Genomic DNA, 9,036 nt, shown 5'->3' with positions numbered 1-9,036 from the left:
GACAAGAGGCGGTAAAAAGTTAACAAAACTTTGATTGTTTTTTAATGAATGAAATCATTTTTAATTTAATATACTTAAATATTTACATATGTAAATAAAATTGTAAGTAATAGTATATAAAATGTTTTTTTTTTCACTTTCGGTATTGTGTGCACACGGAAAGTGAAAAAACCATTTTAATAAAATAATGTTAATTTATATGGCAGAGTTTTAATTAACTTGAATTGTCAGTAATTCGTATTTGCCAGTTACTATTTATTTATTTATTATATATATCGTGTCACATACGAATGAAATTGAAATACAAATTGATATCCGTTTCAACATGTTTTCATTTAAGCTGAATTGCTTTGCAGCGCATTCTATTAATTTTAAGCGCAATTTTGTAGGACTGCATAAAACACAAATAGTACGGATATGTTTCGATGTAAACTACCCCAGATAAACGGAGAAAATCATGCTGCCAACTCATTGCTGGGAAAGGTCTGATGGAACGTCCATATGTTCCTATTGCAACATTGGCCCGCCCTTGAAGCTACTTTGTGAAATTTGATTTCGTTTCAATCGAGATACCGTTATGCACGTAGACGTCGATGCAGCTATATACACAGACAAAATACAGAGATGCAGACATATGTACATATGCATCGTATTGGAAGCCATTGCTTTGCGTGGTGCTTCTGTTTGCCTGTGACTTTTACATGCAGCCATTACTGAGTGAGTTGCTTGTGTGTGTAGTGTGTGTATGTGGCGTATATGTCGGACTAGAAAATTTGCCATTTATGAAAGCATTTAACAAACACATCATAAAAATTCAATTCAATTCTGCGTTAACGTCTACTCGGAATGATATTGCTTTTTAATTGCGGACACAGGCGGAAATTGCTTTCGGAAACAGAAACAGAAACACACACCAACACACATGTACACACACACACCCACTCACATACACATTATTACATTCACACAAATGCACGGGGAGAGTGCTTTCATTGCAATTTTATTGGAAATATGGGGAGGACGCGTTTCGGAAATGTGCTTGTTGTAAGCTGTTAAAAGTCGACTAAGAAACTGCATTGACCTTTTTTTAGCTGACCTCAAAAACTTTGACCTTTCAAGCAAGCTTTATTTTATTTCTTTTTTAATTACGGCACTTGCAACTTGCAATTTATAATTGGAAACAGCTCCAGACACACACACACCCACACACGTATATGTAAGCATGCACACTCTGGCACTCGCATAGTCATGCCAGAAGGCTCGCTCTCATTTAATATGAAAGTCACAGAATGTGAGCTAATTGAAAACACTTGCAATATTTATAAGCGAAGCAGCATGTTGCGAAAGCACTTGACTGCTCCGCAGCAACATGTTGCTGAACTAATAAACCAACAAAATGATTTTATTATAATGGATTTATAACGCAAGCCAAGAGCAAACAGTCAGTGCATATAAACAGCGCGTAAGAATGGGAGAGCAGTACAATCTAAAAGGAGAGAGCACCGTGAAAGAGAGGCGCAGCGCGCGAGAATGGGAGAGAGAGAGAGAGGGCACGTGAGAGAGAGCACAAAATGCACTTTGAATTGAGACGCGAACGCGGCAGTGGCAGTCCATTAAGCGCAATGTTGTTGTCATCATTTAATGCTTTTGTTGCTTATTGCGACTTGACAGCCGTTCATCTGTCCGACTGTCGGGACTCTCATAATATGTGTGCGTTCATGTGTATGTGTTCGCGCGTATGTGTGTGTGTGTTTGTTTGAGTGAACGAGAGCACATTTAGCTTTGCGTGTGCGCATTTGTATCTCATTGTTGGCTCGCAGCATAAATGGGGCCCCCACAGCGACGTTGGCAGCAACAGCAAGACGAACACCAACAACAGCAGCAGTGGCAGCGACAGCGGCAGCAGCAAGTCGTCGTCAGCGTCGCTTGGTTTAAGTGGAGATATTTATAATAAGTTTATTTGCTTGTACTTTTCGTAGCGCCTTGCACTGGACCCCGCATGTTGCGAAGCCATCCTTGACACGCAACATGTTGCCATTGCCACGTTGCCCAGCCATGGTCGCTGATGTTGCCTGGCTCGTTTGGCGCTGTTGGGCATTCACATTCACAATCACATTCGCAGTTGTAAATTGACGTTTTGCGTTAACGACCATCGCAGTCAGCATCGCTGTGTTTTGAGCTCGTCCTCTTCGTCGACGTCGTCGTCGTCGTCGTCGTCGTTGTCGTCGTCGTCGACGTCCTCAGTCGTATTTATTGCATAAACTAAGCCAATAATAATCCAAGTAAAAGTGACTCCGTTGCTTTGACGCTGGCATCAATCGTCAACGGCTCAGCACAATTTGTTTTGCATGCATTTAAAAACGCTTCCTCATGCCACTCGCGGCACTCAATGAATTTATATATACATATATATATGTGTGTGTGTGAGTGACGTATAGTGTTTATTCAAGTGTCTAATTTGTCTAATTTGCTTCATCCTCAGCAACTTGAGCAACATTTTCATCGTAACGAAAGGTACATACCTATATACCATTATAGTTCTCTTGATTTGCTTTCTTTCAGTGTCGGTAAGCTGCTACTTCGAGTGAGCTATAGCTTGTTTTTATATACTATTTCTTTGCTGTTGACTGCCCTTCGCTATAAAACGACGTAGTTCTATTTAAATTAGCAATCAGAGTTCGCTCTGGTGCTATTGTTGTTGTCATATAGTTGTTGTTATGCAGATTGCTAATGATGTTGGCGGCAAAAAGAGTTTTTCTCATTTCTATTGTTGTTCGCCATTTAACGAGGGTTCACTCAGCAACTTCAACTCGGATCATTATTAAGCAATATTATTCATAATTCTGAATAGTTTTTAAGTATGTGGAGTAAACTTAATACGATTATATAAATTTAAAATACATTTACTTACCTCTTATAAATAAATAAGCAAATTAAAACATTTGGCATATAATTGATAGATATATAATTAATATATTGATATTTCTTCAGAGTCATGGCATTCTTATTTGGTTGGTTAATAATTTGATGATGACTAATGGGTCTTATCGATAGCATAACGCCTATTAATAATCGCAGCACAGAGAACACTTGCGCCCTTACAGCTAATTGAGCACTCGCGCATATGTTCATTTGTATATTTGTACATCTGCTCATACATATTGTAGATTGTACATACATATATATACTTATAGCAAATTGCTTAGCTGACTAATTTGCCCAAGCGCTGTGAATTACGACATTAAAATACAATGAAAGCATTTGTTGGCCCACGACCCGGCGCAGAGTTCCCAGGAAATGAAATTATACACCAATTATTGCACAAGCAATAACAACCAACAACAACAACAACCACAGCAACAGCAGCAGCAGCACCAGCACCAGCAGCAGCTAAATCAATAATAATATCAACGACAACTAAGCAATTATCCAGTATACTTATAAATATACATATAAATATATATAAATATCTATTGAAGAGCAGAAAAATTTATAGAAAGGGTCTTGAAGCGCGCGAGCAGCCTGGAATCGAAATGGCATCGATCTAATTAATCAAATTATAAATCTGAGAGAACAATTAAGAAAACGAAAGACAAAAACATCGAGGCACAAGGGACCGAGCAGAGAGCCGCGAGCCGCGAGCAGCGAGCACCGCGCACTAACAATAAAAAGCAATCGAAAGCTGTTGGCTCAGCATTAATTAGCGCTAAACGTCGTCGTCGTCGTCGTCGCCGTCGTCGACAATAACAAAGTGAATGGCTGCGAACGCCCTAAAGCAGCACCCGTATCGGCAACAACGGCAACGGCAGCAGCAACATCACCAATCCAATCCAAACGCAGCATCCGCCGCCAACTTATTAAAGTACATATAACTCAATTATAGAGAATTAAAAACAAACTCACAGCGCGCGATGCCAACGATGCCAGCGACGCCGGCAATTTGCAATGCAAAAAGATACTGGCGTGAGCGTTGAGCGCTGTCTTAATGCGCAGCCAGCAACAACAGCAACAGCAATAAAATACATTCAGCATTTAATAATCATCCAACAAGCGGCGCTGACGTCGCTACGTTGCCAATGAGCAACAGCAATAAGATACAAATGCCCAAGCACTCACAGCAATCGCAACAGCAACATGTTGCTGATGGCAATAGCAGCAACATAAACAGCGGCCCGCAATAAATTTATGAGTTCACACACCGACAACAACAATAGCTAAAGATACAATTAAGCTGTAATGCATATGAAAATTTGTGTATTTGTGTGCTTTATAGCCGTGCGTTATGTTCACGTGCGGCACAACTGCTTGTATCTCTGGCTGTGTATCTCGCAGAGCGTGTGTGCTGTGCTTGTGTGCATGTGTGCGTGCGAGAGCGCAGCATAATTGTAATTATAGTAATATGTTTTATGATGGTTGCCTCGTTTAGCAACCCCCACACAAAATCCCCACACACACAGCCAAACAAAACAGACAGGCAGACAGAAGAGCGCGTCGCGCCAGCAACAGCGGCGACGGCAGCAGCGACGCTGGCGCTGCGCTTGGCCAAAATGTATCTAGATACATAATTGCCACATTCAGTCGTCGTTAAATAGTTGCACGGCGCAGTTCACAGCCACAGCAGCAGCAGCAACAGTTTCCAGTCCTCAGCGGTCGTTGGCTGTTGCTTGTTGTTGTCGTTGCCATCGTCGTCGTCGTCGTCGTTGTCGTTGTCGTCGTCGTCGCAGTCGCAGTCGCCGTCGTCGCTGTCGCTGTCGTTGTCGACGACGTCGCATTCGTGCTTTATAGCATTCACTCAGAAGTCGTTTAGAATCGTTTGTCGTGGTCGGTATTCGGTATTCGATATCGGACTCTGCTGTCGGTGCCCATTTGAAGAACGCAAACAGCTAGCGTCATCGTCGCCGTGTTTGAGCAACCTGGACGGGACGCGTACGCGCAAAACGCTTAACGTTATAGTACAAGTGGCTCGGCCGGATACGCAGCAGGCGCAGAAAACCCGGAGCATATTTTGACGTTGACGTATCTAAAGTCAAATTCAATTTGCGCGCCGGCCAATTATAAACGTAATTATAATGAGGCACAGGCTATTAAAATAGAACGAACAAATGTGGCGACCCCCTCAGAGTCTCATAGTGTACTATTTTAATTAAGTGTGTTGCAACAACAACAGCAACAGCAACAGCAACAGCAACAACAACACCAAAAGCAATGAGAGCGACATCAGTCACGCATGTGTAAAAGTATCTGAGAACGTGTGCGTGTGTGTGTGTGTGTGTGTGCGTGTATGTGTGTGCGTATATATTTGTGCTTGTGTTTGTGCCGTTTCATCCATCCATTAGTCACACATGAAACTAATTAGCATTTCGGCTGTTTGTTATTGTCGCATTTGCTGGCCAAAAGAATTAGCGCGTTGAACAACGTCAAACAGCATTCATTTCGCGATATATTTACTTATGCATATGGCCCATACAGGCCTACATACATGCCTTTGGGATTATATACATACATATTCATATATATATAAATATATCGGACTGTCTGGTTTTTATGTGAGTTTTGCTTGGCATTTTCATTAATTTGTTGATATTGTGCTGCGCTCGCTGGCCGCCGGCAATCAGCAATGAAATTTATAAGACGGCGACAACGATTTCTGTGCTCAATTATCATCATCATCAACAACAACAATGACAACTCGCGGCAACAACAGTAAACACTTGTGCTCACGGCGCTAATTGCTGCCGTGTGGCGTCTGTGTATCAGCCAGACACAGGTACATAGTCGCACTTGAAGCTTCTCTATTGTTGTGTGCTTGAACTGTGTGGCGCGCTTACAGCAAGTTGCGATTGAATTCCTTTTTCTTTTTTCGTTTATTTCGTAAAAAGAAAAAAGTAATTTCTGTGCGGTTCGCACGCTCTATGTACGACGGACGACCAATTTGTCAATTGACGCGCTGACAGGTTACGCAGTCGCACTGCTGTCCCCGCTCATGTCCGGCGATTGGTTTCCGAAGCTGTTCGTCAATAAGTTATGAGCGTGTGCAAAAATGGAATTTTTAATTTCCACAGAAAATATTTCAATTACCCAATTAAATTCAGTTTTGGCCGAGGTGTTATATATAAAGCAATTATATGCTAACGTGTCTCTATGTATGTAGTGTGTGTGTGTGTGTGTATGCTTGTCACAAATTGAAGTAGACTTTATAACCGGGTGCTCCGGCCGTGTGTTCATTTTATATTAATTATCCGTCGCTTCTGCTGTTGTGTTGTTATTATTGCTGTGCGCGCATGTTAATAACAACTTAAAAATAAATAACAGTATTTTGCATACAAATATGTAAAAATGCAGAAATTGCTTTTTATCCCCAAAAAGTTCAAGTTTTAATTGTCGGAACGTGCACAACGTTAACGAAAGTAAACAATTAAATAAACGTAATTAATATCAAATTGGCAAACGAAAGTCAGTTAAACAACGCAGCAAATTTCTGTATGAATTTGACCTGTATAGCTACCTTCCCCACGCTCTCCTCCACTCCCCACGAATCCCCGCCAACCACTCGGTTGAGCTTTGGCTATTGAAAGCAATAAAACAAATCATGTTTTTATTTCTTTCAAAAAATGTTTATTGTTAAAGCGCAACGCGAATAACCAATGTGTTTTAATAATTCGCTTAAGATCGATCCACAATTGGCTAACCATAGGCCTAACTCCATATTTGTCAGTCAATAGCTGACTGCTTGGATGAACTTGTTCCAATTAATTTCTAAATTCGCCAATAGCTGGCTAATTCATAAAATCAATTTATTCAGAAAGATCTGTGGCCTGTTTTAATCTGTGCAGCAATGTTGTTGCTTTCCACTGAATGAGCAATTAGCTACGTTTATTTAGGCAAATGTCAAAAAGTATAATAAATAACGCATGGTACATAATATAAATGTTAAGTGTATGCCAAATTAAATTTTGCCAAATTAAAATGCGGCTGACAGTTTAATTGAAAAGGCAGTGAGTGGGAGAGGGAGAGAGTGAGAGTCAGAGAGCGAGACAAGCGCCGAGGACTGCACGTTGGTTCAAAATTGTTTACTTGTGCATTGTGCGCAAATAATGAAATGTATTTAATTGAATCACACACACAGTGCAGTCCGTACGCAGGCCCAGACAATGGGCTGGCAATTATGAAACCAGAACACATTCAAAAATAATTAAAAATTAAATAAATGGCCAACGTGTTGGCAATAACAAATTGTGTAACCAATGCAGCAAAGCAACTGAAATGCACTCAAATTAATTTTTCAAAATAAAAAAAACCGAACGGAACAAAAAGCGAAAAGCTGTCGCTGAAAATTGCAAAACCATAATCAATAATTGTCAACTGGCTAATGAATTAAATACATTGCCTCATACTCTCTCTCTCTCACTCTCTCTCGCTATTGCTGTCTCCTTCTCTTATTCTCTGGATATCTCTCTCTCTATTCAAATGATGCCTTTTGCATTTCGTTTCATTTTGTTTCATCAATTTTTTAATTATAATGGTCGAACGTTTGTTGTTTTTTTGTCGTTTTTTTTTTTGCGGCGGCACAGCATTTTAATTAAGTAAAGTGGATTAATTTGCGACTCGTTAGACTAATTAAGGATTATCGCCAACAGCAACGGCGGCGCACAAGCTGTTTGAGAAAACACGGCTACCCAAAGGATATGTGAAAGAACAACGACAACAAAACGTGACCTTTCAAAATAAACGCTATAAATAGCTAAACAGTAAAAGACAACAACATCAAGAGCAAAGGCAAAAAATAAAATAAATAAATAAAATAAAAACAAAATACCCAAGCCGCCCACAAGGAGAAACATTTAATTGGATTTCAGTTCGCCTTGGCTTTTCGGATACAATTAACCGTTTGGCGCTGAGGTAAGTCACATTGTCAAGTTAGTCAATCAATTTTGTATTGTTACTACATGTCAGTACGTTGTGTGAGGGCATAGGGATGGGGATTCCCGAAGCCTATCAATTTGCTAACTGACGGGTCGAAATGCCCTCTTGACCTGATAATGCAATCAACATAAACACTATGGCACAGGCTAAAGCTAGTCCAAATCAGCTAAATAATCTGTTCCGGTAGACGAGCAACTTGTTTACCTGAACTTTTTTACACGTGTCCATGTCTTCAACACACTTTTGCAAATTGCCAAGCCGGCACTTTATAATCGCAGTCAACTTATTTTGAAATCAATTTCAATTAATCACAACCAATTAATATAAACGACTACCAAGTAGAGGTCTTCTTATCATGCAAACAACAAATTAACAAGACTTTAAAAATAAAATACTAAGTAGGCACAATTGATGCCGAAAATACATTTTCTTATATGAAAAAAATGCTAAATATAAACTTAATCTACACATTGATATTTCAGTCGAAAGTTTTTTATTTGTAAAAAATTTCTTTTTTTTCAAGATATTTAATTTATCTGAGCTGAGTATTCAGGGAAAGAGAACACCAAGTTTAACTCTCATTAAACGTATCTGTGATGTATGAGTAATCAAATTTCAGCTGCATTATTAATAAAGTAAAGTATTTGGTTCAACAACAAGAACTCTGCAGTTTCTTATAGACAGCTTTATTTGTTATTGAGCTTAATTACAAATCACCTATGCATGTTGATCTTAGTTAATTAGCTATAGTTGCTTCAAAACAGCCATTCGCTGACCGCCAGTTAACCCAGCTTACGTCAACAATATGACACATTCACACACACACCCTCTCAGCTTTTATAAAAGTGTATAGCTAATTGCGAATTAGTAATCAGAAACGTAGCTAAAACTGCTGCAACTATTTCAAATGTAAACACGGCCAACAAGTGCATTCGAATGTTATACTCATGAGTGCATGTATTTAGGCTTGAGCAATGGAAGTTTAAGACGGTTTGATTAGTTTGCAGATATGCTACACTAAATTCGTATCTCATATCGACTGAGATAGCCAACAATAGCTAGTCTGATTTGCTATCTCTCTCGGTCTCCGTCTGGCTCTATCAATCGCCCTCT

At 39.7% G+C, this 9,036-nt stretch overlaps 1 protein-coding gene across 2 annotated transcripts in view; it reads left to right on the top strand.

Annotated features, from left to right (window-relative positions):
- Positions 1–4,783: 4,783 nt before the first annotated feature.
- The window catches only part of LOC111601498 (homeotic protein labial), a 40,897-nt gene continuing 36,644 nt past the window's right edge, over positions 4,784–9,036 (top strand). Inside the window, exons 1-2 of one of the 2 annotated variants that reach the window (XM_023318089.2) lie at positions 4,784–5,060; positions 7,638–7,899. The gene's annotated coding sequence lies outside the window, so the exon portion shown is untranslated. Of the gene's footprint in view, positions 5,061–7,571; positions 7,900–9,036 lie in introns of both variants that reach the window. The other variant, XM_023318088.2, reaches the window with a different exon arrangement.

Source organism: Drosophila hydei, unplaced genomic scaffold (genome assembly GCF_003285905.1).
Source record: "Drosophila hydei strain 15085-1641.00,03,60 unplaced genomic scaffold, DhydRS2 tig00000063-arrow-pilon, whole genome shotgun sequence".
Taxonomy (NCBI): Eukaryota; Metazoa; Arthropoda; class Insecta; order Diptera; family Drosophilidae; genus Drosophila; species Drosophila hydei.
This window is presented reverse-complemented; position numbering and strand designations above follow the sequence as displayed.